General features: G+C 40.2%; 1 long non-coding RNA gene across 2 annotated transcripts; it reads right to left on the bottom strand.

The window, feature by feature from the left end:
- Window positions 1-4,860: 4,860 nt before the first annotated feature.
- Window positions 4,861-7,417, bottom strand: LOC146960730 (uncharacterized). 2 transcript variants are annotated; one of them, XR_015035380.1, is made up of 5 exons: window positions 7,067-7,417; window positions 6,712-6,819; window positions 6,400-6,488; window positions 5,683-5,880; window positions 4,861-5,265 (listed from the first exon to the last, which is right to left on the bottom strand). It is a non-coding gene; the product is annotated as an uncharacterized LOC146960730 (long non-coding RNA). The 2 variants fall into 2 exon arrangements; XR_015035379.1 differs by lacking the exon at window positions 7,067-7,417 and having other exon boundaries at window positions 6,712-6,937.
- Window positions 7,418-8,058: the final 641 nt, after the last annotated feature.

Genomic DNA, 8,058 nt, shown 5'->3' with positions numbered 1-8,058 from the left:
TTCAATTTTTATTCTGGCAACAAAAAATGTTTTATAGATCTATTTTTTTAATACAATTCCAAAATAACCAACAGAGATTCCCGCTAAATAGGCCTACATAAAGTACGTATTACAGTTGTGCAAAAACATCTATAGCCTAATTTCTAACAAAATCATCATTACACCCATCAGAACAGAATTATATAAGAAATGAAACATGAGATGCAAACCATGAATTTTTCCTTAAACTCAAAGTCAGGATATCTGTTTTACAGCACATTTTCAATTAATTCTATAATATGCTTCATTAAATTACAGCAACATTAATATTCCAGTGACATGGCTCTTCATATCTAGTCCTTGGTTGAGGAGTTGTGTTGTGATGCCCCCAAAACATGTGTTTTCTCATATTATAAAACTAAACAATTCAACTTTAGTTAGAGCGTCTGTACTCTTTACTGTGGAATAAAATGAGTTTGGCCTGTGAGAAATACAGAAAAAATGGTGGAGTGGTGCTAAATCTCCCAAACTCTATAAACGTGAATTTCTGAGTATTGGAAGGAGCTATCTCAAAGCATATTGTGGTTTCTTGATTTGGCTCATGAAAGCAAACTAATAGGGGAGTTAGAGCTAAAAGTTAATGAGGCGTTGATTCACAGATCTGTTTTAACTCTGGCAGCTGCAGACAGGAGGCTGTGTGAGTCATACATATAAACCTCAGTCAGTCTGGCCCGTTCTCTCAGATTCATTAGGTGCTGTGCCAACAGCTGAGGGGCCACTAGGTGGCACTGTTTGCTTAGCTTATTTGCATCCCGTGAGGCATTCAAGTCACACACAGTTCACAGTGGAAAGGCTTTGTTGAGCATGGCAGCATGTGAGTGAGTGAGCTTGGCAGAGTGCAGGCACCCAGTGTACTTTTCTAACCAGTGTGTTCAATTGTTTCCAGATGTTGTAGGAATGTGACTCCGCTCTAGCTCATTCTCCTTGGCATCTCTTTCCATCTCGTCTGCACCCTTCCTGCCTTCAGTGTGTTTGCCATCTCACTTCCTCTGCCATCAGCAACCAATTTCCTGTCCTGAGGACACAGCTCGCCACGGATAAACTGTGACATGTTCATTATGGGCATTATAAGTCTGCAGTAGCCACAGCTTCCAGCTTGTCCATTGCACCACAACAGGTGCTCAGGTCACGTACTGCTCGCTGTGATATCAATATGCCCTGACTGCATGATCAGCGGGTTGCTGGAGCCTATTCCTTGTCTGCGTAACCCACATGTGTAAGCATATGACCTTAAAGCTGTTGGCTAATGCACCCTCAAAACCACACATCATTAGATATTCCGAAGAGTTGATTGAAATAACACATTTTCAGTAAATTATAAAGCGTTGCCTGAGTTAATGTTTTTCTGTGGCTTCGTCTGCTATGTGGAAAATCATGTCAGCACCCATGATGCATTTAGTTGTTTATTTCCCTGACAAGGCTGAGTCACAGCAGCCTCTCACTGTCCCCTCCTCTTTTTCATTGTCACTGACCCACTCTGTTCAACACCTTCCTGAACGTCAGGCATGTTACATTCACCCTCATGCTAAGTAAATGCATTAGAACATGCGCTTCAACTGGGAACAGCAAAGTCTGATAGCTCTGAGTTTTTCAACCTTTGCTTTATTTTTGTTGCGTTTTTGTATGTTTTTGTCGTATTTTGTCAACTATGGATATGTAGAGATGAGCTTCTTTCACTGGAGGTGGAGCAGGTCTGGCGGACGCCGCCCTGTTCCAGCTGAGATGAAGAGGTGCTTTTGTGGTTGCCATGTTGATGGTGCAAGGGTTAAAGGCCTGGAAGTGGAGATGAACTGGGTCCTTTCTGCTGTCGGTCATCGTGGGAAACATCAACTCTCTGCCCATCAAGAGCGATGAGCCGGAGATATTGGTGACGACTCAGAAAGTAGACATTTTTGCAAATCATAACAATACTTGTGTACATCCCACCAACTGCTACTGCTGAAGTTCCATGTAAAGTTCTCCATGAAACATCCTGAGGCACTTGACTTCAATCATGTTTCCCTGATGGACTCACTGGGGGATGTGGTGGAGAGATGCACACTGAAGATGGTGGAGGCCATTCTGAACAACCTTTGATCATCCACTTCATGCCACCTTGATGGACCAGGAAACGGCTCCTCTCTCTTCGCTGCAAGAAAGAAGAAAGAAGATCCTTTGTACCTTCAGCCATCAGGCTTTTTTATTCTTCTGCAAATGGTCGATGAGTTGACAAATGAATTTCCCTTTGGGGATTAATAAAGTAATTTGTATTTGTATTTGTTTGCCATATGTTTCTTATTGTTACTGGATTTTCATGTCCAAAAGGAAACTCAAATATGGCTACAAAAGACAGAGATGTTTTGAAATAGACTCATGGGACTGAAATAAAGATAAAGAGAAGAGGATGAGATTTGTTTTGCAAGTTTGGTTCTGCTTTCCCCCCTCATTAGTGTTGCTTTGAGGCAGATTATGACTTCACACATCCACATGTGACTGGGGCTGAGCTGGAGAAGGAGTGGCAGGAGAGCACATGTACTGTATATAAGAACCCGACCAGACCAGGGTTGATATCAGTCTGTATTTCATTATCTGCTTCCCTCTCCATGTATTTTTATGATTGTTTCCCTTTTTTTCTGCCGTTCATCCTGGATTATGTTCAAAATGAACAGACATGACAAAAGGAGGCTCATTTGGTTTGCATGTATTTACATCTGTCAAGACACTCTGAAGGTGGGTGAGGAACTGTTTGGAGAAGATTTTGAAGGAAAGAAGTCAATCCTCAGCTGCAGAGGAATGCACTTTGGAAGATTTATCTGAGTGTGCTATGGTAATGATAATGGGTGTCTGATGTGATGATGCATGTGTAATTACGAATTTCAGACGGTGGACGAGGAAAGAACAGCTGCATGTTGTCAGAGTAAAGTAGTTTCTGCATGATTTGGATATTGATCAGTGATCCAATGGTGTCTGCAGGTTCATAGAAAACCTATCTTAGCTGTGTCACATGACACAGCATGTCTAATCTACTACTGAGAGTGGTTTTTTGAGTTGCTGCTAATGAGACCTAATAAACAAGCACTACTGTAAGAGAAAAGATAGACTACAGAACTCTTGAGAGAGCTCAGCTAACTTTGGCAATGACAGCCTGTTGTATTTAAGTAAAGTGTCTCTTTGATGTGGTTTGGTTAAGTAACACAGTGATAATGGTGAAAATTAGAAGCTAACCCCTTTAATCTGCATCCCTGTGGAAATTTGAACAATAAATGATTATGTCCATAGGCTGCCGACACTGTGTGTGTGTGTGGGGGGGGAGAAGAAGCCTGGGCGGCCAAGCAGCAACATGAAAGAAGATTGCTAGAAGGTTGAATAAGAGTCTTTAGTGGAAAAAAAGAAAGGTGGTGTAAAGAGATGACTAATTCTGCGTGGGAGGTCAGCCTGTCCCTGATCATCCGGCCAAGAGCCACCCCGGCAAAGGGCTGTCATAAAGTCACCTTCTTCCTCAACCCACTCTGTCCTGCCATGGAGTGCCAGTCTTTTCCTCTCACTCTGTCTTTTCTAATTAGTTATGCTACACTGTAAGAAAAATTCCGTAGAATTTACGGTAAAATACTGGCAGCTGTGGTTGCCAGAATTTTACCGTAGAAAATACGGTCACAATGTATTACACATTACGGTATGCTGTTTTGACAACCGTAAATTTCACAGTAGAGAACTGTTATTTGTTTACGGTAATTTGCTGTAAAAATAACGGTTATAATATAAACCTGTTTACGGTAAATTCTTTTAAAAATAACGGATATACTGTAAACCTAATTACAGTCCATCAGTGAAAAAACACGGTAAAACTGTAAGATATAGTACGGTATTTTATTGCAAAATTCACGGTAAAATACTGGCAGCTGTGGTTGCCAGAATTTCACCGTAAAAAATACGGTACAGCACATAATGGAATTACAGTTTGTTGGCGTAGATTTTACAGTCAGCAAATGCAAATGGTAAATTATAAAGGAAATGACCAATTAAAGGACAATTCCAGGCGAATTCAACTCGGGGGTGTATTTTCCTATCATTTTAGGTCTAAAAGAAGGAATCTGAAGATTTTCAGTTTAATCACTCCTGTTTTGCGGTAGTTGCGTCTGTCCCCGCATCGCCACGGCAGCAATGAATGGGAGCGGATGTAAGTTCCGCTGTTTAGGCTGTTTACAGCCCTCAAAGCCGCAATTTTTTTTTTCAAGCAAGCCGACATGTTTGTAAAACTAGATCTAATTCAAAGTCTCCCAGAGTCTTGCGCGAGCCCGAAGTTGCAGTGCTGGTGTATTCAGGTGCAGTTGGAGCTATCGTTTGTGTCATAAACACAGGAATACCAACTCTTGACTTGCTTCAAGTGTACATTTTTTTCCACAGACAGCGTCAGGTGGCTACTCAAACATGCGCCGAGAAGTTTTTTTTACTTGAAGCAAGTAAAGAGTTGATATTCCTGTGTTTATGACACAAACTGTAGCTTTCCTACTGCACCGGAACACACCGAGCACGGCAACTGGGTCTCGCGCGAGACTCCGGGAGACTTTGAATTAGATCTAGTTTTACAAACATGTCGGCTTGCTTGCTTAAATAAACTTCTCGGTGCATGTTTGAGTAGCCATCTGACGCTGTCTGTGGGAAAAATTTGCGGCTTTGAGGGCTGGAAACAGCCTAAACAGCAGAACTTACATCCACTCCCATTCATCGCTGCCGTGGCGATGCGGGGACAGACGCAACTACCGCAAAACGGGAGCGATTAAACTGAAAATCTTCAGATTCCTTCTTTTAGACCTAAAATTATAGGAAAATACACCCCCGAGTTGAATTTGCCTGGAATTGTCCTTTAAGCCCATTGTAAACCAAAGTACAGACTATAATTGATAAACTTTAAGAACCTCTCTTTGCATATACACATTCTCTGTGAAAACAGAACTTGTCCAGTATACTCACAAGGCAGTGTTGACATCTTGAAAAGACAGTGTGTGTCCATACATATGAAGAAGGATAGTCCATGATAGAAGAAATAAACATAATGAAAAAAGGAGCCGTTTGCCCTGTGTTGATCAACACTAATGAGTCACTGAGTCCAGACTTGGCTGAAGAGGGCTCTTAACATATACATGGTGTTCAAGAAACTGGAACTTAAAGCATCCAGCAGTCACCAGTTCTGCTTGAAGACTCATATATTGTCCATTTGGTGTCCACTGTAGACTGGCATGATCCTCTCTGCAGCCAGAAAACAGAAACAAAGCAAAGGTTAGATTGATGCAGTGCCTGAGCATGGTGCCTACAGAGATAAATTCAGCCTTCTGTTGTTAAACTGAGCTCCAATGAGCTATACATAGAATGAAACCAGCACTCTGGAATATAGTTTTGCAGGTCATCAGGAGTATTTCATTTATTTTATTGTATTAGTGTGAAAGGTAGAAACTGTCACTTTTCAGGACTAAATGATCATCAGTATTTGTTTCACCCTTGTCGAATTGCAGCCTAAATCCTGAATCCTGTCTGTAATACTGATTTTTTTCTACTGTATGTTTGTATGAAGCTGTTGGCACCGTGCACTTGTGGGAGATCGATTGAGTGAAGTTTGAGTTGTGCTTGCATCTACTCATTGCTACACTGACATAAACCATTGCTTACCTCTAATTAGCCTTGACAAGACTGGTGTTTGAGTCATTGGGTCCAGACTTGACTGAAGACAGGTGGGACAGAGTCTCATTCAGACATGGTACAATGTTGAAGAAACTGGAACTTTGGGCAGGTGTTGTCATCATTCCTGCTTGAAAATTCACCAGCAGTCTTCAATCAGGTGTTTACTGTGGACTGGCATGAACCTCTCTGCAACCAGACAAAGAAAGACAACAAAGAAAACATTGTTAATGATAATGATAATTATTATTATATAGCACACTGTTGCAAAGTGCTTCCTGCAGCAACAACAACAACAAACAAAACATTAATAAAAGTTGGAACATAAAAAAAATAAATGGTGAATGAAGAGTAGGTTTAAAAAATCTAATAGAAAGGCCAACCAATAAATATGATTTCAGGAGGCGCTTAAAACAGTTAACAGATTTAGCAGATCTAATAGATTAAGAGAGATTGAGGGAGAAACTGTGGAGGCTACAGCTGAAAACACACAATCCTTTGGATTTGACATTGAATCAGTGATTTTGATGTTTTTTTTAAGGATAGTTCCGAGGATTTATCCTTAAGGAACTCCAGATAATAGGGTAGTAGACATAAATGGGAGACATAATTATTGATGTGGCCATGTAAATATTTGACAGGTATGAAGAAACAAAAACATTTAATGGCAGCACCAGTTCAGAAGCCTATCAATTTAAATGTACTCACTGAAGCTGAGTGTTGATAACGCTGAAGATGTACTGGCCATGCCACATTCCTGCAAAGTAGGCTGCCTTGCATTCTCCAGCTGCACCATGCTGAGGAGAAGGTAAAATGATTTTGTAGTGTTAAAAATGTGTACAACTAAGGATGGGATGGTTCTGTACAAATATATATGTTGAACACAAAATGAACTCATGTAACACTTCAGTAATAATGATAATGGACAGAAGTAACTACATGGATATCTGAACAAGGCAGTTTTAGGCTGGTGTATTTTCCTCTTCCACACAAACACAGTAACTTAACACATAACTTTACCTTAACAGTAATGATGTTGGCCTCCATTAGGAACTTCTGCACCTCCATGAGAGCAAGGCTCCTCTTCAGACCGTCTATCTCCATGTGCTAGCTTCCACATACTTTACTCTGATTAGAAAACACAAAAACTCTGGTTACTCTCAGGTCCTGTCTCTCATGCTACAGTCTCATGCTATAGTAGTCAGCGTTATTAGCTTAACGATCGACCGTTTGCGTTAGCATAACGACCGTTAGCTGTATTAGCATAACAATCGATAACGGTTGTTAGCGTTAGCCTAGCCATCGTTAGCGTTAGCCTAGCTCATGTGCTAAACGGCCAAAGTAACACAAACCATGCTTATTTTTAAATACTTACAGTTCATCTGTAGCTTTTCCACGGACAGTTGGTATCGATCCAACCTGAGAAAGTCCAGTCCGATCCACCGACACTCGTTGCTGAAGCAGTCAGACTTTTTTGCAGACTGAAGCTGGGGCATTTCCATCAAAAATAAAATTAATCCACTTTACTTATGTCGTCTTTGGCTGACCACAGAGCAGCTTGGTTGTAACCAGGTTGTAACGGCGCTCCGGCCAAAAATAACGGATCTTGGTGGCGCGCAGCAAACCAACCGTTGACCCAACAAATGGGTTACTATGGTTACTCGCTGCTGGGTCACCTGTGGGTCACCCAAGCCAGAGCTGACTCAAACTTCTTTTTTTTTTTTTTTTTTTTACTGTGTGTATGTTATGGAGACTAAATTGTACAATAGAGATGTTTGTATTTTAAAAAATATATATGTCTAAACTCCATGTTTGCACATTTATTCTGAAATATATATTACATATAGGCTATTACATGTTATTTTGACTTAGTATCTTAATCTTATCTTAATTCACTGTGTTTTGACAACATGTAGTTTTTCTATTGCATTAAGTGCTTCGCATCGACCCGAACAATGCCCACGTGACCACAGCCTGTCCTGATGTATTGCCCTACCATACTTTTTAACATTCTACTTTCTATAGAAATGATGGTATGATTTAATGGTTGTGTACCGTAAATTTAAACGTAAACACCAGCAAAATCTGTAATTCAGACAGAATGATACCGTCAATTTTAGGGTAATTACACGCTTGTGACATTATGGTATTTTACCGTGAATTTTGCAAACTTTTTACAACATTCACAGTAAAATTCCATATTTTCTACTTAGTAAGACCGTAAAATTTAAAGTTATTTACTGTATCTTGATTTACGGTAATTCAGTGTATTTACTACAGTGATATACTATTTTTGATTTTACGGTATTTTACTGTTGCTATTTGACAGTTTTTTACCGTAATTTCTACGGACATTTTTTACAGTGT

Source organism: Trachurus japonicus, unplaced genomic scaffold, assembly GCF_045865225.1.
Source record: "Trachurus japonicus isolate A0001 unplaced genomic scaffold, Traja_1.0 AP030061.1".
NCBI classification, from domain to species: Eukaryota; Metazoa; Chordata; class Actinopteri; order Carangiformes; family Carangidae; genus Trachurus; species Trachurus japonicus.
Note: the sequence above shows the minus strand (reverse complement) of the source record. Positions and strands in the feature narration are given on the sequence as shown.